Below are 22976 nucleotides of genomic sequence, written 5' to 3'. Positions count from 1 at the left end.
AGTCCAGTTCTGTCTCTCACTCTCTGGTCCAGCCTGTCTGCATCACCTGGACACCTTAAACAAACAGATATATATGTAAAGTACCATGTGTACAAACAATATAACTGATTCTCTTCTGTTGAACATGTTGGATTGTGTATTGTCCGAGTCAGGGTCCTTTTTATTTTACTGTAACTTTGGAAGTTGTGTTACCAATGCTTACTGTTTATTTGATACCCATTTGGTAATGCAATTAATAAAAACAACAAGGTTTGGGTTCGTTCTTCAGATGACTGTGACGTTAACGTGTAAGCTCGATAATGAACTCCAGCTCAACCAACCATATTGTAATATCTAAGTAATCATCTTGAAATATGACATTAATAATTGTAATATACACACATCTTATTATGAGGTTGATTTCACATACACTACTTCGACATTAGCTTGTCTACATACTCTAGCATAGCCAATTTAAATTAACCTTACATGCATCCAGTTCTACCTACATAATAAAATATCTCTAAGTTACAAGGATGTAACCTTATTTTATCAACCTCAAACAGAAGCCGTTTGTTCAACAGTATTATCCCACTTAACGCTTAACACTTGTCTATTTCGTTTTAACCTTTATATATACAGTCTATGATTTTAACTTGGAGGCTACGATTAGCATCGTTAGCACCGATGTAGCTACCACTAGCTTACATGCTAACCCAAGCCTTACCATTCATTACGTAGCTGATTAAAATCATTAACACATAAATAAAGCACTCGAATTTTACTTACCGCATTCATGCACCGTCTGTTTTAACGGCAGAGCGAGTCACAATAGTCCGATATATAAGCATGAAGAATAAACAACCACGGCCGGCTACAAGTTGTGTTTCCTGGATGAGCTGAGCAGGCAGAGTCCCTGTAGCTAGCTTCACGGAGCAGCTAGCAGAGAGACAAGAAGCTAACAGCGGCAGGCACTTGACAGAGCCGTCACTCAATGTGACCACGCCCTAATTTATGCACACACTTTAAGACCTAATATAAATAAAAGGGTCGCGTTAGAAAACAATTCACTCACAGATCCATAATCATGAAGGTGGAATCTAACTATATCGATAATAAAAATGTATGGAGCCAGGGGTAGAAACATGTTTTTTTCTGCTGTAAAGTTGGGCATTTTAACATGGGGGTCTATGGAAATTGCTCCTTTCTGCAGCCATCGCCTATCGGCCAATATATGAACTGCAGTGTGTGGCACTTCCGTATTGGCTTCCCGGCTCTTCCCCAGAGTTTGCCGCTTGGTTAAACCTGGATATTTTTTTTTTTTACATGACAGACGATATAGCTGACATCTAGAAAATGTACTTTGACAAGCAAAAAACCTTTTTTTGTAAAAATGTTTACTTACCAGACCACAATGAGTATGTCTCTTTCACAGGCAATGATAAATGGTTGGAGCTTGCATAATTTATGGTCACTTGATTACAACTATAAGGCGTTGCCTGGTTACAGGGTGTGGTTCAACTTACCCACTGGTTCAACTTACCCCCTTCTCCCTATTTTCTTCTGCAGTTATTCAAAGTTTTCCACTGAAAAAACTTTGAATAACTTTTCAGAATTTCAGGTCTGACATTGTGTGATTCTTTCTTTTTCCAAATCACCCCTTTTGTGGTCGCTGAAAAGCCCGGGAAAGATCTTCTCGGGCTGAAACCTCGACATATATTATTAAGATCTACTGTCAGCTCTTATTACTTGCAACATTTTTCAAGACAAATACAATAAACGATCTTGGCATTAAATCCAGAGAGGAGGGGTAAAAGGGTCCAGTCGCTGAAATCACATGTTGAGACTATATCCTAAATAAACAATTAAACAAAAACTGCCAATTTGCAATGTTTGGGGACCCTCATGACTGTAGTCATCATCCATCTCACACAGGTTTCAGGATGTAATGTCTTTAAAACTGACACATATCAGGTATGAACTGGGGCAACTCAGAAATGATTTGCTTGCATCTTCCTAACCTATTCCCCCCTATATTTTTTATTTTTATATATATTTGTTGGTTTAATATAACTATACATCACGTTTTTATTAGTAGGCTATTTATAAACAGCTTTCAGCAGCTTTCCAGCTTTGATGAAAATGGGTGAAAGGGTAGTAGGGATCCTTACACATGACGGTTTAACGTACACTAATAAATAATTAAATGAATACAAAACTAAGAAAACATGGCACTGCACCAAGGTGAAAAAGGCTTATTTTTCCATCAAGCACTGTTTTTAGAAGAGTGTCTTCTACATTGCCCCCTCTACCATGAACAAGCCTCTGGGAGGGGAGGCATCGGCACGCCTTTGTTCTGCTGGTTAAACATCTGAAATCATCCTGTCAAAGCATTTATCTCAGTTTCTGTCGTGAGCCCACACCCAAATCTCCTGATCTGTTCATTACAATATGCAGATACACTGGCTAATGTAAGGCCTTAAGCAAGATGTAGTCATCATTAAGTCCATCGTTGCAGATGTGTGGTGAGGGAAAGTGATCCTGATTATTTGGCAATGTCATTTTTACTTATTTCCACCAATTCATGTATTGGTTGTTGTTAAATACTCTTTAGTACTTTCTATTTAGTCTACTTACACACCTCACTGACAAATACTTTTTCGAAAATCTCTTAAAAAAGCAAGTTAACCCTTGTGCCCTCCTCGAATTTTCAACCTTTGGACAAAAATGTACACGCCCATAAATGTACACGCCCATAATAACTGCTATTAAATCATCATACATCAATATATTTTTCTACTTTTTGTTTCATGAATCACATAAACAACTTATAACGTACTCAAAACTACCAAACATTCAATCATTTTCAGGATTTTAACCCTTTAAACGCCTGTTTCATTAATTTAATTATTTCATTTTTCATTCTCAAAAATGCCTCATTGACTTCCATTCAGACCACATTTTTTGATCTCACTGCCATTGCAGTATAAAACCATGCATTTTGTAATGTCAGAATTTCATTTAGAAGAAAATTAGTGATATTTGATATTTCTACTCTATTCCAACAGATTACACAATTTTCCCACTGTAGGCCAGTTATATTATGGAGCCGTGTGACTACCAGGGGGCCTCGAGAGTGGTGTGTGTGTGTGTGTGTGTGTGTGTGTGTGTGTGTGTGTGTGTGTGTGTGTGTGTGTGTGTGTGTGTGTGTGTGTGTGTGTGTGTGTATGTGTGTGTGTGTGTGTGTGCATGTGTAGGTGTGTGTGTGTGTGTGTGTGTGTGTGTGTGTGTGTGTGTGTGTGTGTGTGTGTGTGTAGGTGTGTGTGTGTGTGTGTGTGTGTGTGTGTGTGTGTGTGTGTGTGTGTGTGTGTGTGTGTGTGTGTGTGTGTGTGTGTGTGTGTGTGTGTGTGTGTGTGTGTGTGTGTGTGTGTGTGTGTGCGTGCGTGTGATTTCCAGCAGCAGACCAGCAGGTCATGCAGCATGTGACCTGGTGCTCTCTCAGGTGATAGAACAACAATTGTGTAGGCATGTGCACAACCAGCACACACCTCTCCTTCCTCTGTGTGTGTGTGTGTGTGTGTGTGTGTGTGTGTGTGTGTGTGTGTGTGTGTGTGTGTGTGTGTGTGTGTGTGTGTGTGTGTGTGTGTGTGTGTGTGTGTGTGTGTGTGTGTGTGTGTGTGTGTGTGTGTGTGTGTGTGTGTGTGTGAGAATCTGTAAGCATGCACGGATCATTCCATGGGAAAAAAGGCCATCTTTTGAGGGATGTGTTTGATGTGTCTTTGAAGAGCTGCTTGATTACTCAAAAACAAAAAACAACTGTTAGTGTGTTATGCACCTGGCTGCCAAAGATAAAAATGTGATCCATTAATATTTTAAAATGCCTGCACAGTGCACAACTCTGTAAATATGTGAGTATAAGTTAAGCTGTGCTCTAGGAAATACTTTGTCGAGGATGCATGACAAAAGAGAATCGGATCCTATACTGTACATTTCCTCAATAGACATAAGTGCAGCACTAACATTATTAACTTAGTGTTTTTGTTGACTGATTCTGAGTCGGATACCACAAACCAGAGGCTTCTAGTTAATTTAATCAAACCATCATTGTTGCCATTAGTTATACTTGTAAATTCCCTGATATAAATAAATAAGTGTGCTTTGAAAAATGTTTGATTGTTTTATCTCTAGCATTAAGTTAGTTGAGCGGATCTCTTTTGTCACGTGAGGAAATAATGCATCTCTTCAAATAACATTGACAAGGACTTAAAATACAACATAATAAAGGTTAAAAGTGTAAATTGCTGTTAACCCTGTTTCATATGCTATTGTCCTTTGGTCATCTTTTACGTCATGGCAGGTATGACAGTGTGGTGATACCACGTCACATGTTTGCAGTAGCATTTGTCAAAGAAGCTGTGCCTAAAATTAGTTGCATTGTACCTCAGGACCAACTTCATTCTTTGTAATAACAAAGCAGAACAAGTCCTGCAAGTTAAGGGTTTAAAAAGAAGAATGTCTGGTCTCTCTCAGAAAGCCCTCACTCACTGACAAGTGTTCACTTCCATCTTCACATCTTCAAGGTGTGTTGTGCCTTCTTTGTGTCAGTTTCTACCATTGATTAAACTGCTTCAAATTTAACAATATTGCTGCACAATTGGACTTGTAACTACAACGAGGTAAGAATATTCACCTTCATGTTTTATACATTTCAACCTTTAAAGAAATCAACCATGACCAATATCTGTTCATATTTATATTTTAAAATAGGCTGTCACTAAACCACATGGTATGCAATTTGGTATAATGATGAGTTCAACATAAATGCCTAGGTAAAACCTTTTAAACAGTGGTTTTTCTGTTCAAGTTTTTTTTAATTAGAATTAATCTGTTTTGAATGAATAACTTCCATTTGGGCTCGGAAGTGCATCAACTGATTTCTAACTTTAATTCACAATCTACACTTTTCCTTTAATATGTGTACTGCTTTTAAATTGCACATTTCTATTGACTCTTACTATTCAGGTATTTGCTAAGACACATCTTTGATTTTCATTATTTTTAATAACAAAAAAAATCCTGACAAACAAAGCATTAATAGGTGTAATGCATGTTATTCTGAAGACTGGAAAGGTTAAATAATAATTAAACAATATAATTAACATAATGGATTGCAATGCTTGGCTTGTTAGGGTGGGGCCGTGCTATAAACCCGTTTGTTGAGTAGGCATTTCAATTAATTTAACTGTTGTTGCTTTTATTTAACAAATATAAATCACTATTTATGATGGAAAATAACCAAATGGTTCCTAATTGGACAACATAATAAAGTATGTATTCTGATATTCGAATAACTTCAAATCTACAAATCAGGTTTATCACAGACACTAATGAATCCTGGTCTGAAAGGTTGATACAATTGGTTTTCTGTTAAATATGAATTCAATGTTCAATATAAGATTTTAGTAAAATGTTAAAGCCCTGTGGTGTAAGAATCAGAGTCCAGATCACAATCAAATTTGGATAAGATCATTTAACTAGGCCATTATATGTTTGATAAAATACATGTTTTTTTTTAATTATTAGTCTTGTTGGCAGAGCATACACCTACATACACCATTACAGAAACTGGAATAGCCTGGCAGGTGCTACACCATCTGACGATGTGAAATACAAGAAAGTTACTGAAACGCGTCACTCAACAATGTTGACACACCAGATTCTGCTTGTCTAACACTCACAATGTTCACAGTCATTCAAGCATCTGCTAAATTGCGAGGTAGAGTTTATAATCAATGCATTGGGACACAGAGGACAAGGGTAGAAAACCATAGTCAAAAGCACTTTGGTAATCTCTGTACTAATTACTTATGTGCAAGATGAAATATCCGTGAATTATTATTCCCAAAGGATTTGTAAACCTTGAGAACAATATTTGTATTAAACATCTAAAATAATAACATAGATAGATGGATCAAATTTGTAAAAATGTTTAACATAATTGCTATTATAAAGTTTCACCTGATGATAATAATACCCCGAAAATGGCTAATAAATAACTTGTAAAGAACCATTGAACAAGATAGATAGCTAGAAATGTGTAAATTGTTAATAATTGGTGTATTTTCCATCTATTTTTGTGATGTTTATAGATGTTTTACAAACATTTTCATGCAAATCATTAATAAGCTCTTAATGAAAGTGATTTTAAAGGATATACTTTACGTTTCTGTTGAATTGTATTTAGTTAAATATAGTGTTGTTTCTTAAATGTTGCATTCTAAGAGATATAAATGGGAGCAACAAAATATTACAAATACCTTAAACTATAACCTCAAACCGGTCATTCAGTTGAATAACCCGTCTTTAAGCATCAAACATGTGATGGTAGGATTAACTGTGGAGCTGTTTTGACAATTAACAGTGTAGATTTTGCATATTACAATATATATTTTTTTCTTTTATTTCACAGGAACGGGAAAAAGAGAAGATGATTATTTTTATATTATTTCTCTTATGTGCAGGTATTTATTTGAATGTATGTGTGTTTGTGTGTGTGAGAAAGAGAGAAAGAGGGGAGGGAAGTGGGGGGAGATTAAGGGACAATTGAATTTAAATGTAATATTATTTTGAATCAAACTGAATTAAGTTGGTTCATTGTGACATTTTCTTTACAGGAGAGGTAAGAACAACGTCGGCCTCAACCACTAGTGCAACAACAGGTAACATTATGATACTTCTGTACATTCTTTTAAGACAACAGCAATGAATGAGAACACAATATGTGCTGGCAGGTATTCTTATTGACCAATCATCAAGTGTAAAATATCGAGTTATTAACTTTGCCATAGGCTTTGATTATTAAATATGTTATATGAGTTCTAATGAATGATTTAGGTTGATCTGCCGAATAAAAGTGTATTATTCCTTGTACATTTGATTGTATCAGTGATGTATAAGGATCAACTAGGGATCAACCCTAAAGCAACCTTTGGAGGAATACAAAAGCATGATTGGACTTCTACAACAATTTAAAAATGTATTATCATGTGTTACTTTAATTTTTCTCATGAACATTTTGTTTTGCAGTTGACTCAACCACATTACCGGTCAACCTAACATCCACAACAGGCAATGGAACCTCAAATCCACCAATCACCACAATGTCTCCAGGTAAATCAACTTGTCCCTCAAACACAAATAACAGTGCCATTTAATTGTATTTCATGCAACCTTACCTTCACCTTACCTTACAGTGAATGCCACTTCGCCAATCAACATAACTTCACCACCAATCAATGTGACATCACTACCAGTCAACATGACTTCCCCAACAGTCAATCCAACCTCTCCAACTGTCAACATGACGTCACCACCACTGAATATGACTTCCCCACACTTCAACATGACCTCAACAGTCAATCCAACCTCAAAACCAGTCAACATGACTTCATCACCACCAGTCAACATTACTTCAACACCAGGTAATATGACCTCAGCAGAAAACCCCACCTCATCACAAGTAAATATTACTTCAACACCAGTAAACATGACATCAACATCAGTCATCATGACATCACCACAAATCAATCCCACCTCATCACCAGTCAACCCCATCACATGACGTCACCACTACACAACATCACCTCACTTCCAGTAAACTTCACCTCATCACCAGTCAACCCCACCTCATCACCTGTCAACATGACATCACCACTTCTCAACATGGCATCACCAGTCAACCCCACCTCATCACCAGTTAATATGACCATATTAATATCACTTCCAAATATTACTTCACCACCAGTCAACATGACATTGACATTCAACCCCACCTCACCACAAGTATACATGACTTCACCACCATTTATTCCCACCTCATCACAAATTAACATGACATCTGCACTCAGACCAACCTCATCACCAGTCAACATGACATCAACATTCAACCCCACCTCATCACCAGTAAACATGACATCATCACTACTCAACATTACTTCACCACCAGAAAACATGACATCACCGTTCAACCCCACCTCATCAACAGTCAACCTTACATCACCACCTGTCAACATGACATCACCATTGAACCCCACATCATCACCAATTCCCATTACTTCACCACCAGTCAACTCCACCTCATCACCAGTCAACATTACTTCCCCAACAGTCAACATTAAGATCACTACACATCCTGGCCACCCCACCTCATTACCGGTCAACATTACTTCACTGTCAGTCACAATAATGAAATGAAATAATGGCTTTAATAGGTAATTCATGCTCTTCAACAAATAAAATATAACTTAAAATCCAATAAAATAACTTCAAATAACTTTACCACTAGTCAATGATGATGATCATGATTCTATTTATGTAGCTCGAATTACACCAACAATATACCAACAATTTATGTTCTCATTCATAACACTCCGTTCGATGTCTCACTATGGGATGCGCCTCATCGCGGAGCAAACAGAAGCATCAATCTCATTACGCCAATCCTGATTGGCTGGTGATCTTGACGTCAACGTCAGGGGAAATCACCGCCTATAAGTAGCTTTCGCCACAACGCATGCGTCATTCAAACACCTCTTCTCGCTTCAGAGCACAACTTTAATGGTAGCCGGGCTAGCTTAACAGTCCACAGACTGAACCAAAGCTAATTTTCGGTCAACGGGCGTTAGCCGGCTACCCTATTCTGCCTTACAGAAGAGTATGATACTAACACACCAGTTAGTATTATAGTCAACCTCGCCATTCTTCCTCTGGAATTAAGGTAAGATTTTGACTTTCAAGTTAGCAACACACCAGTTGCTAGCTTGTGCTTTTTTCCCTCACTGCCGACACCATGGTAGCGAGGACGTTTTTTCTTTTCTCTTCTCACGGAGGAGAAAAGGATTAAAAGAATATTACCACACCAGGTAATATTCTTTGAGAAAAAAGACCCACACTGCCTTTTTTTCTCCGGATTAAAGACAGATTGGGAACACTTTTTTCTCGACGTACCTGTTAAGAGCGGGTCCTCTCCACGCCTCGCGGCGAACGAGATGGACGCCTCTCTCCCTCACACCAGAGGAGTCAGGGACTCGGAGGCTCGACTCGGAGGCTCGACTCGGAGGCTGCGGGTTGAAGATATCAGGCACAGACTCACACCAGGTCTGCTTGTCCTGCCTCAGGCTGGAACACGCCCAGGAGGCTATTGACAACCCCGGCTCGTGCGGGCATTGTGTCCGCCTCACCATAAAGAGCCTCCGCCGACGGTTAGCACGACAAGCTAGCCTGTCGGGACAGGATCCCCCCATGTCCACTGATTGGCCGGCTGGCAATCAAGACGCGGGGGCGTCCGCCGCAGAGACTGAGTCCCTCACCTTTACGGTCTGGACTCATCAACTGCGGCAGCCGCGGAACCGGATTCCCGCGCCATATCAGGCCGGGACCCGGTGGCGGCAAAAGACGTGGGAACGGGGCCCCACGCTATACCAAGCTGGGGCTCCCGGCTGGACCTCACCATGGTTTCACCCGCGGAGGATGTCCTATAATTGGATTACATGGAGGACGAAGAGGATGCCTCTGAGTTCCTCCTGTCTGATTCGGACGAGCAAGAAGATGACATCTTCGTGTCACCAGCTCAGGCTGCAAAGCCGGCAGCGATGGCTGCTCTCCCGGGCGATAGCACACCAGCTTCGCCCTGTCTAAGCATGGACCTGCAAGCCGTGTGTCAGCGCGCTGCGGCCAGACTAGACATCCCATGGCCCGAAGTGGCCAAGGAGACCTCCAGGTCCCGTGACGAGGGAGAACATTTTTCCCAAACAACGAGGACAAAGAGGCAACTCCTCCCGGTCTTCCCGGAGATGTTGGATGAGGTGTCGGTCTCGTGGAGAGACCGGCCCTTTAGCAACAAGGCCCCAATCCAGGGTGCCTCCTCCCTTGACTGTGACGGTATGGAGAGGCTCTGCCTGCTCTACATACCGCCTATGGAACCGCTGGTGGCAGTCCACCTCCTACCGAGGATGGGCCCGTCACCAAGCAGGAACCCCACACTGCCAGCGAAGACGGACCGATTCCAGTCGACCATGACTGAACGGTCCTACAAAGCCGCAGTATTGTCCACCAGGGCTCTGAACGTTTCCTCGATGCTAACCGCGTACCAAGCGGAGCTCTGTGAGGATCTGTCGAGCAATTCTGGACCGGCCACTCTGGACGAGATAGCCGCGGTCACAGACATTTGTCTCCGTGTCCAACGCTGCGCCGTCCAGGCCACGGGAAAGGTAATGGGGATCATGGTGGTGCAGGAAAGAGCTAGATGGCTCAACCTCACCAACCTCCCGGACCGGGAAAAGGAAGATGTGCTTGATATGCCCATCGTTCCCGAGGGGATTTTCGGCTCCGCTCTCGCTTCCATGCAGAGGAGGTGCGAAAAAGAAGGAAGACGAGGCCCTCCACCGCTGTCTCCCTCGAAGGGTCCAGCCGCTGCCTCCGCAACAGCGGCCCTTCGCCCAAGCTGCTCCGAACCCTGCTGGGTTTACAGTACCAGGTCAGCAGAGGTCGCAGCCCGCCCCGAGTCCCCAGCCCAGGCAGGAGACGAGGGCGAGTTGGCCTAGAAAATCTCCGGTTCCGGCTGCAGCCCAGGCGCAACCAACCCAGAATTTCGGCCAGCAGTCGAGGAGGAAGAAGCGAGCGGCATGACAGCCCCTCCTTTTCCCCTCTGTGACAGAGCTGGAAGTCCCTTCCCCGGCTCGAAACGTGTTCCCGCTGCCTCGAGAGATGCCTCAATGTCATCCTCAAGTCCGCATAAAACACATGTCACATCTTAATTTTTTGAATAAACCATTTCCGCTGACGCATCCAGGCTTCCGCCAAGGGCGCAGCTCAAAAAAATGAAAAGAAAAACAATAAACAGTCCGTTAACCATAAATCCCCTTCTGAGAGCAGCTACGGACTCTCTTAAAAGGCGGATAATAAACGGGTCTGTGAAGGCACCACCGCCACGCGCATGCGCAGTGCCGGTTGGGGCTTTAAGGGCACTACCGTCACGCGCATGCGCAGTGCCGGCTAGAGCTGTAAAGGACAGCCCGCCAATCCTTCCCCTTTTGAGAGCAGCTACGGCATCTCTCAAGAGGCGGATTATTGACGGGTCCGTGAAGCCACCGCCACGCACGTGCGCAGTGACGGTGGGGACTGTTGAAATGGGGTACCACCGTGTTCAGACACTAGAGGGCCCCATAACACAACAAAATAGAGTCTCAGAGGGTAAGAGATGTGACATCTCCGCTGGCTCTAAGGAGCACACAGTGGAAGATGCTCACAACACCTGCTTGGGTTTTCAAGACAGTAACACGGGGTTACAGACTCCAATTCACTGTCACCCCCCCTCGTTTCCCGGGCATTTTGTATTCACAAGCCCGGGGAGAGTCAGCCCATATTCTAGAGAGAGAGATCCTCTCACTTCTAGAAAAGAGGGCTATATCTATTGTACCTGCCGAGCAGAGTCAGAGTGGCTTTTATTCCAAGTATTTCCTCGTTCCCAAACGAGGAGGGAACGGAATTCGGCCAATACTGGATTTGAGGGTTCTGAACAGATATCTAAAAAGATACAAATTCAGAATGCTCACTCACACATCTCTGCTGCGTCTCGTGCGACAAGATGACTGGTTCACATCAGTCGACCTGAAAGATGCGTATTTCCACGTCCCAGTATATTATCCACACAGGAAATATCTGAGGTTCGCATTTCAGGGGATCTGTTACGAATACAGAGTACTCCCCTTTGGTCTGTCTCTCAGTCCAAGGGTGTTTGTACGATGTACGGAAGCCGCGATAGCCCCGTTAAGACAACAGGGTATTCGCTTGGCGAGCTACCTGGACGACTGGCTGCTTCTCGCACAGTCGGAGCAGGAGGCTGTTACGCAGACAAATGTCCTCGTAAAGCACCTGCTCAACCTGGGTTTCATGATAAACACAGAGAAGAGCATGTTGTGCCCCGCGCAGACTATACTCTTCCTGGAGTTACGCCTGAACTCGGTGCCCTTTTCAGCCCGCCTGTCAGCGGAAAGAGTGAAAGCTTTCAGAGCTTGTCTCGCTCAATTCCAGCTGCGCAAACATGTTCTCTTCAGAACATGCCTGCGGTTAATGGGGCTCATGGCGTCAGCCATCCTGGTCGTACAACTAGGACGCTTACACATGAGGGAGTTTCAGCGCTGGGTAGCCGCCTTAAAACTAAACCCGGGTAATGGTTACTGTGAAATGCGTAACGGCACTGCGCCACTGGCTGCACCCGACTTTTCTAGTACGGGGCGTGCCTATGGGTGCTGTCCTTTCACGGAAGGTGGTCACCACGGACGCATGTCTGACAGGTTGGGGAGGTGTTTATGAAGGCCGTCCGGTGAGGGGTCTCTGGAGCAGAGACCTCCAGCGGGCGCACATAAATTACCTAGAGCTTTTAGCAGTGTTCCTCACCCTAAAACGCTTTCTGCCTTTTCTCAGAGGACACCATGTCCTCGTGAGGACAGACAATACGACTACAATATCGTATATAAACCGCCAAGGGGGTTTGCGTTCTCTCCAGTTACACATGCTGGCACGCAAACTGATCTTATGGAGCAGCGGGCGTCTCCTCTCCCTGAGAGCGACGCACGTACCGACCTACTGTCCAGAGGTGCACCACTATACGCAGACTGGACTCTACATCCAAGGATTGTGAGCCAGCTGTGGGTGCGTTATGGTCAACACACTCTCACTCCCTAAGCGTCCAATAGCGACGTTTGGTCAGTGTCCGTGGCGTCCAATTGTGTCGCTCCTAGGCTCCTTCAGCGTCATAAAGGGACGCAAATAGCTTTCAACTGATTGCAATGTATTCCCATCTGCGTCGGGATTTGACGCTCATGGACGCACGGCATTCGTTTATGTCAAAGGTAATGTGAGCGTCCATTCCCAGGAGTAAAGGATGGCAGAAGACACTACACTACCCAGAATCCCCAGCTATCGTTTGGACTACACCATGTGCTCTGTTTGACAAACCCCGTGATAGTCCTCAAGCTCTGTGATTGGAGAGTGTGCTCCGAGGGTTAAGCCGATTCTCGAACAGCACTTGAAATGGGATGGAACCACAGCAGACTGTCCAAAACTGGATTTGAACGGGTCCACCGCGTCCCCCCTCCCCCACCCCGTCCCCCCTCCCCCACCCCGTCCCCAGAACTACACATGCTGGCTATTCTGTTTCGCAACATGTTCTCTATGGCACGTCTCTACTGGGAGTTGTAGTTTTAAAAGACGTTTTCGTATTTCCCATAATAAGAAGTTGCCAGTATTAAACTGTGTACATCCCTGGAGGTTTAGGGGAAAGGAAACACTCACATTTAAAACATATAATTAATAAATGGGTGAAAATTGCTTGTGCCCATTATGGGCAGTATTACTATATATACCCACATGCCAGCTAAGGTCAGAAGAGCTTTATTTAACAGCTGGTCTTATGTGTGTGACCCCTGTTGCATGATAACATTACATTACATTAATTGATAAGCCTGAAACATGCACTTGTCAAGGTTCAGAGGCACATTGTGCAAATATGGCAGTAGCCATCGATCAGCTTAAGATAAGATATACTTTATTGATCCCAAGTTGGAACATTTGCGTTACATCAGCATGTGTAACAGTTAAATATGCAGTGGTGTTTATTTGTAAATCATTTAGTATAATCACATAAATTCTGTGTTTTATATTCAACAATTCTGTGTTCTTTATTTATTGATTGTTCAATACCTGACAAGGCCGGAGATGAAATATCTACATACATCTTATAAGAGTAATACATTATGTATAATATCAGTTAAAATAAGTGCTTCAACATAGTTAACATTGCTGGAGGTATGCACAAATATTGATAGATGTCTTGTAATGCACTATTGAGGAACCTGCAACCCAAGTTTTTCATTCAGTGCAGAACTACACCACAGTTGTGTAGGCCTATATGATATGTCAATAAACCTTAGAAAATCTTGAAATCTTGAAAGGGATGTGCAAAATAGTCATTACATACAGTCTTTAATTAACAATTAGTAGAGAATAACGATAAAAAAAAAAAAAAAAATAAAAATATTGAAATTCAATAACATGCTTTAACCACCAGGTGTCCCTTTATATCAACTGTGCACCTTTATGGTGTAAATACAGCCTATCTACCAATTGGATCAAATATAAAAGTGAGCCGAATTAGTGTTGATACTGCAAGGAGACGCATTGTGTGAAAAGAAATGTAAGATGTTGTTTAATGGCTGATATATTTATGATCCACGTCACGTTTTCAGTTCCTCATGTTTGTCTTCTCATCAGGGCTCTATAAATACAGAACTACGGCAGATATGTAATATGTAATGCAGTCGAACCGTGTATTACAATGCCGTTATGTGATGACTTTCAAAGAGAAAAGCAAGCACACTCGGAATAAGGTATTATTATTATTTCGGTCTGTTTCCGGTATTTGTTAATGACGGTGTGCTCTGAGATGTGAGACTGGAATTGCACAGGGGGGAAATAACGTAGGCTATCTTTAGATGCGGATTTTGTTAAACTAATATGTTTAGGCTGTGGACCAACACTATACATTGACGGGGAAGGGGGTAGCAATAAAGATAACACCATTAAACAGTTACACAACATAACAGAAATAATATCGATAGCAGCGTCCATAGCAACGACCTTGGTAACAATGAAAACGTCGCGATTTCCTGAAGTAATCTTCGTAATAACTAGCAAACTAAAGATCATGTACATCCACTGCACACATAATCTGAAATAACAAGTATTTCTATATAATAACTATAATAACATATTTCTCGCATCAAATGACATCAAAACGCATTGTAATGGCCAAACTAACTTTAAAATAGGCATTTTACACCTAGAATAAAATGAAGTTCGGCCATGTTTTCTTTTTCTGCAGGGAGACATTTGAAGATCACGTGACATAGACGCCAGCCATCGGAATGAATGGTGAAAAAAACGGGGTTTGTCAAACAGAGCACATGGTGTAGGCCAAACGATAGCTGGGGATTCTGGGTAGTGTAGTGTCTTCTGCCATCCTTTACTCAGAAAATATATTTGTTTCTCCGAATCGAAGGGGAAAAATACAAAAGCATTGCACACAATTTAAACCAATCAATGTTGTGTAATTAACAAGGATAATCTGGTGTTTTTTAGTCGATGAGTAGTGCAGATATCACTGTAAAATCAATTGACAGTAAGAGGAGTACTTACTTCCGGGTGTAAAATTCTCCGTTATCCAATGGGAATGGACGCTCACATTGCCTTTAAGGGCAGCCGGCATAAACGAATGCCGTGCTTCCATGAGCGTCAAATCCCGACGCAGATGGGAATACATTGCAATCAGTTGAAAGCTATTTGCGTCCCTTTATGACGCTGAAGGAGCCTAGGAGCGTCACAATTGGACGCCACGGACACTGACCAAACGTCGCTATTGGACGCTTAGGGAGTGAGAGTGTGTTGTTATGGTAGAGCCACGGTGGACCTGTTCACATCAAAAGAAAATGCTCAATGTCAGCTGTTCTTTTCGATGCGCGACTTAAACGCACCGTTAGGCGTGGACGCACTCGCACACGTTTGGCCTTCGGGCCTTCTGTACGCGTTCCCACCCCTGGCTCTGATTCCCCAAACTCTAGCCCGAGTGAGGGAACAACGCCACACACTTATCCTGATAGCTCCGCACTGGCCCGCTATGTACTGGCTGGCGGAGATTTATCAGCTGCTGTGCGGGCAGCCATGGCAGCTCCCACTACGCAGGGACATACTGTCCCAGGCGGGGGGGGGAGATTTTTCACCCACACCCAGAGCGCTTGGCCTTATGGGCCTGGCCCGTGAGTGGTACAACCTGAATACAGTGAGACTCCCTCATAGGGTGATAAACACTATTCAGAGTGCGAGAGATTCCTACACCAGGTCTCTCTAATATAGTGCTGTTACTGGTCCTGGCTTCCGCCAGGCGAGCCAGTAATGTTTTCATGCACTATCTGTACATGTACCCAATGGACATTGAGGCATTTCCTCCGCCGCTGGGTCCCTCCGGGGAACAGCAGCGGGATTTGCTGTGTCCAGTTCGTGCTTACGCACCTGTATGGAGAGATCAGGGGTACTTGTCATAATGACCAACTCCTGGTGTCCTGGGCTAACGCTTATAAGGGCAAGCCTGTTACTAAGCAACGGCTCTCCCACTGTCTGGTGGAAGCTATTGCTTTGGGGCCCATACGAGTCAGAGTTCGCAGGCACCCTCGGGTCCGCGAGCTCTTTCGACTCAGGGTCTGGCTGCATCCTGGGCTCTGTCCAGGATGTCTCCCATCCAAGACATCGGTGCAGCGGCGAGCTGGTCCTCGCCACTCACTTTTGTCCGCCTCTTAGCAGGCTAGGCGTTCTGCTCCCGGTGTGACTCAAGCAGTGCTGGGCACCTGGTTGAGTCAGAACTCTACCTGTTGAGTTCTGGTTGGTTTGGTAATTTTCGAGATAAGCTCGTCTGGCAATACGGGAGCTACAATTTCCCATAGTGAGACATCGAACGGAGTGTTATGAATGAGAACTATAGGTTACTTACGTAACCCCAGCACTCCGAGTAACATGAAGTGAGATGTCTCACCAGACGGCCCTCCTTGCTACGGGGAAGCGAGAAGAGGTGCTTATTTTGAATGACGCATGCGTCGTGGCGCAGGCTACTTATAGGGGGTGATTTCCCCTGATGTTGACGTCCTGATCACCAGCCAATCAGGATTGGCTTAATGAGATTGATGCTTCTGTTTGCTCCGCGATGAGGCGCATCCCATAGTGAGACATCTCACTTCATGTTAATCTGAGTCCTGGGGTTACGTAAGTAACCTATAGTTTTCGTTGGACCTCTATCACTGACTTCAATTTCCAAATGTGTTAATACTTGTCTTGCTGTAATGATATATTCACTTTCAATTAATATTTTATAAATGTTAAGGTAATGCAAGCACTCCACCTGTCACTGGAACATCATCACCACCGAGCATCACAACTACAAGCTTTCCAACTGCAACTACAACCCCAACAGAGCCAAAGATCAAGTTGGAATTTAAGATCCAGCAAACCTTTACTCCTCAACTTGCAAACACATCTTCACCAGAATTCCTTGAATTAAAGAACACAGTGACTACAGCGGTAAGTTCATATTAATTATTTCCACAGATTTGGTGTCTTCCACTATCCTTTGCTGCTTTTATTAAAAAGCACAAATCTCAAATGATAATTGTCTTCTTTCATATTTATTCTGAAATAATTGAACGTTTTTCAACTAAATTCATTCACAGCTCGACATGGTCTATTCAGAACAATTTGGATCCAGCTTCAATCGTACTGTCATCAACAGCTTCAGGTATAAAACAATTGCTTGCCATTACATTTTAAAAATGCCTGTTGTACTTGTTTGCTAACATATACAATAGGACAATAGGGCATCAAATATGACTTAAAGAACTATTTGTGTTACAGTCAAGGATCTGTGGTGGCAGATGTTGATCTGATATTCAATGAAGGGAATACATTACCGGATGCCACTGTTGTGGCTGACACATTGGTGACTGCCTCTTCCAGCTCCAATTTTTCTCTCAGTGTCAACACATCTTCTATTTCTACAACAGGTAAGACTTGCTGTATATTCCAACTGTCAAGTTTGATTATTGGGAGGACATACTGACTATCTTATGACAATAATATGTTTATCAAAATCACACAATAACTTATTTGAACATTTGTATTTGTAGTTGTTTTGGCTGCAACTCCAGCCCCAACCACAGTTGCTCTTTCAACACCACTTGTCAACATCACCTCACCTCCAGTCAACATGACTTCATCACCAGCCACCATTACTTCACCCTCAGTCAACATGACATCAGCACCAGTCAACATGACATCATCACCAGTCACCATTACTTCACCATCAGTCAATATTACATCATCAGTCAACCCAACTACACCATCAGTCCCCCCAACTTCACCACCAGTCAACATTACATCACCCTTCAACCCAACCACATCACCATTCAACATTACCTCACCACCAGTCAACCCAACCTCACCATCAGTTACAACAATGCCCTTGCCTGGTAATACATGCTCTCCCCCAATGGATATACTATATTTTGTATGAACTTAATCATTACTATGCCACTAGTCCATAAGTAATTACATGTTTTCATTTTATTAAAATGTACATATACACAAAACATGTAGCATCAATCTTTTTAATTATTGGACCTCTATCACTGACTTCAATTTCCAAATGTGTTAATACTTGTCTTGCTGTAATGATATATTCACTTTCAATCAATATTTTATAAATGTTAAGGTAATGCAAGCACTCCACCTGTCACTGGAACATCATCACCACCAAGCATCACAACTACAAGCTCTCCAACTGCAACTACAACCCCAACACCAACCCCAACAGAGCCAAAAATCAAGTTGGAATTTAAGATGCAGCAAACCTTTACTCCTGAACTTGCAAACACATCTTCACCAGAATTCCTTGAATTAAAGAACACAGTGACTACAGCGGTAAGTTCATATTAATTATTTCCACAGATTTGGTGTCTTCCACTATCCTTTGCTGCTTTTATTAAAAAGCACAAATCTCAAATGATAATTGTCTTCTTTCATATTTATTCTGAAATAATTGAACGTTTTTCAACTAAATTCATTCACAGCTCGACATGGTCTATTCAGAACAATTTGGATCCAGCTTCAATCGTACTGTCATCAACAGCTTCAGGTATAAAACAATTGCTTGCCATTACATTTTAAAAATGCCTGTTGTACTTGTTTGCTAACATATACAATAGGACAATAGGGCATCAAATATGACTTAAAGAACTATTTGTGTTACAGTCAAGGATCTGTGGTGGCAGATGTTGATCTGATATTCAATGAAGGGAATACATTACCGGATGCCACTGTTGTGGCTGACACATTGGTGACTGCCTCTTCCAGCTCCAATTTTTCTCTCAGTGTCAACACATCTTCTATTTCTACAACAGGTAAGACTTGCTGTATCTTCCAACTGTCAAGTTTGATTATTGGGAGGACATACTGACTATCTTATGACAATAATATGTTTATCAAAATCACACAATAACTTATTTGAACATTTGTATTTGTAGTTGTTTTGGCTGCAACTCCAGCCCCAACCACAGTTGCTCTTTCAACACCACTTGTCAACATCACCTCACCTCCAGTCAACATGACTTCATCACCAGCCACCATTACTTCACCCTCAGTCAACATGACATCAGCACCAGTCAACATGACATCATCACCAGTCACCATTACTTCACCATCAGTCAATATTACATCATCAGTCAACCCAACTACACCATCAGTCCCCCCAACTTCACCACCAGCCAACATTACATCACCCTTCAACCCAACCACATCACCATTCAACATTACCTCACCACCAGTCAACCCAACCTCACCATCAGTTACAACAATGCCCTTGCCTGGTAATACATGCTCTCCCCCAATGGATATACTATATTTTGTATGAACTTAATCATTACTATGCCACTAGTCCATAAGTAATTACATGTTTTCATTTTATTAAAATGTACATATACACAAAACATGTAGCATCAATCTTTTTAATTATTGGACCTCTATCACTGACTTCAATTTCCAAATGTGTTAATACTTGTCTTGCTGTAATGATATATTCACTTTCAATCAATATTTTATAAATGTTAAGGTAATGCAAGCACTCCACCTGTCACTGGAACATCATCACCACCAAGCATCACAACTACAAGCTCTCCAACTGCAACTACAACCCCAACACCAACCCCAACAGAGCCAAAAATCAAGTTGGAATTTAAGATGCAGCAAACCTTTACTCCTGAACTTGCAAACACATCTTCACCAGCATTCCTTGAATTAAAGAACACAGTGACTACAGCGGTAAGTTCATATTAATTATTTCTACAGATTTTGTGTCTTCCACTATCCTTTGCTGCTTTTATTAAAAAACACAAATCTCAAATGATAATTGTCTTCTTTCATATTTATTCTGAAATGATTGAATGTTTTTCAACTAAATTCATTCACAGCTCGACATGGTCTATTCAGAACAATTTGGATCCAGCTTCAATCGTACTGTCATCAACAGCTTCAGGTATAAAACAATTGCTTGCCATTACATTTTAAAAATGCCTGTTGTACTTGTTTGCTAACATTTGGGACACTATGAAGGCAATCACAAATATGACCCCAGCTAAAAAAAACTCTCTGTACCTCTGATGACCTGCAAAAAGCAAATGAACTGAATGACTTTTACATGAGATTTGAAACCCAGGACCTCTCCTCTGAAAGTACAGACATCGTAGAGACAATCCCTGCTAGTGACCAGGATGAAAGGGTGGTGATTGACCCTTTAAAGGTCCAATCACTTTTCAAACACACCTGTACTAAGAAGGCCACAGGGCCAGATGGCATCTCTGCATTCCTCCTCAAGACATTTGCAGAAGAACTGACACCAGCATGGTGTCCCATATTTCAAAAATCTGTTGATATTCACACCATCCCCACCCTCTGGAAAAAATCAATAATAAAACCTGTCCCCAAAAAACCTTGTCCAAAGGTAAACAATGATTTTATGCCTATTGCATTGACATCCATTGTCATGAAATGTTTTGAGAGGATCATGGTGCCGCTGCTAAAGATGGAGGTTGATGTACATTTAGACCCTTTTCAGTTTGCCTACAAGCAAGGGCGTGGCACAGACGATGCTCTAAATAGCATCACACACCTGGTCACTAAACACCTGGAAGACCCTAAGGCATATGTACGCCTACTGTTTGTGGATTTCAGCTCGGCTTTTAACACACTGCAGCCTCACATCTTGCTTCAAAAACTGATAAAGATCAGTATAAATCCTTTTATCTTGAAATGGTATTTCTCGTTTTTAACCAATCGCACTCAGCAAGTCAGGGTCAACAATGCCCTCTCAGAGCCCCGGACCATCAGTACAGGAGCCCCCCAGGGTTGTGTGAGCTCCCCGGTCCTCTTCACACTGTACACAAACGACTGTACAAGAGCCCACCCGGAGAATTATATAATCAAATTCTCAGATGATACAGCTATCCTTGGCTTAATGCACAAGGGCAGCAGTTCATCGGCTTATCACTCTGAAATAGAGAGGTTTGTGCAGTGGTGTGATGTTAACCATCTAGTGCTGAATGTGAAGAAGACTGAGGAGATGGTGTGGGACCCAAAGGCAGTGGGTGACCTTAGCCCGGTGGTTATCCACAATGAACCCATAACTCAGGTCAGCTCCTATAAGTACCTTGGTGTCCATCTGGATAATACACTCAGCTGGAAGGCGCATGTTCAAGGTCTGTGCTCTAGACTTCAACAGCGATTGTACTTTCTGCGTCGACTCCGGGCTTTCGGAGTCGACCAGAAGTTCATGTTACTGTTCTATCATGCAGTGTTGGAGAGCATCATTAGGTATGGTATCACTGCCTGGTACGGTAACTTGACAGTGCAGTCAAAGTCACAGATCGCTCGCCTGGTACAGACTGCTATGAAAATTATGGGGGTTAAAAAACACCCATCTCTCCAAAACATATATGAGCAGTCCGTTATCAGACAGGCAAACACAATAGTGTCTGATACCACCCACATACTCCACCCAGAATTCCAGCTCCTACCTTCTGGTAGAAGATTCAGGGTTCCCAAGAGCAGGCTGAACCGCTATAAGCACTCATTCCTACCAATGTCCGTTAAGCTTCTTAACATTCACAGGAAATGAAATGTAGTCAAAAGTCAAATGTAATGAAATGTACTTTTTAAATGTTGGCCATAAGGGTTGTGCAATAGGTCGCCATTGTCAGTATGTGCGTCTGTGTGTATTGTGTTTGTTCAAACGGTATATGATTGATGATATGTGTATGAATGTCCACTATGTTTGTATATTATGTACATGTATGCGGAACTGCTGGACGGAGCCCAGAACAAATGTCCTTACGGGGTCAATAAAGTATATCGTATCGTATCGTATATACAATAGGACAATAGGGCATCAAATATGACTTAAAGAACTATTTGTGTTACAGTCAAGGATCTGTGGTGGCAGATGTTGATCTGATATTCAATGAAGGGAATACATTACCAGATGCCACTGATGTGGCTGACACATTGGTGACTGCCTCTTCCAGCTCCAATTTTTCTCTCAGTGTCAACACATCTTCTATTTCTGCAACAGGTAAGACTTGCTGTATCTTCCAACTGTCAAGTTTGATTATTGGGAGGACATACTGACTATCTTATGACAATATTATGTTTATGAAAATCACACAATAACTTATTTGAACATTTGTATTTGTAGTTGTTTTGGCTGCAACTCCAGCCCCAACCACAGTTGCTCCTTCAACACCACTTGTCAACATCACCTCACCTCCAGTCAACATGACTTCATCACCAGTCACCATTACTTCACCCTCAGTCAACCGAACTTCACCTCCAGTCAACATGACATCACCACCAGCCACCATTACTTCACCCTCAGTCAACCGAACTTCACCTCCAGTCAACATGACTTCATCACCAGCCACCATTACTTCACCCTCAGTCAACCGAACTTCACCTCCAGTCAACATGACTTCATCACCAGTCACCATTACTTCACCCTCAGTCAACCGAACTTCACCGCCAGCCAACATTACATCACCAGTCAACCCAACCACATCACCATTCAACATTACCTCACCACCAGTCAACCCAACCTCACCATCAGTTACAACAATGCCCTTGCCTGGTAATACATGCTCTCCCCCAATGGATATACTATATTTTGTATGAACTTAATCATTACTATGCCACTAGTCCATAAGTAATTACATGTTTTCATTTTATTAAAATGTACATATACACAAAACATGTAGCATCAATCTTTTTCATTATTGGACCTCTATCACTGACTT

The sequence above is a fragment of the Pseudochaenichthys georgianus genome, chromosome 1, assembly GCF_902827115.2.
Source record: "Pseudochaenichthys georgianus chromosome 1, fPseGeo1.2, whole genome shotgun sequence".
In the NCBI taxonomy this organism is placed as follows: Eukaryota; Metazoa; Chordata; class Actinopteri; order Perciformes; family Channichthyidae; genus Pseudochaenichthys; species Pseudochaenichthys georgianus.
The sequence above is the reverse complement of the archived record's forward strand: the minus strand, read 5'-3'. Positions refer to the sequence as shown.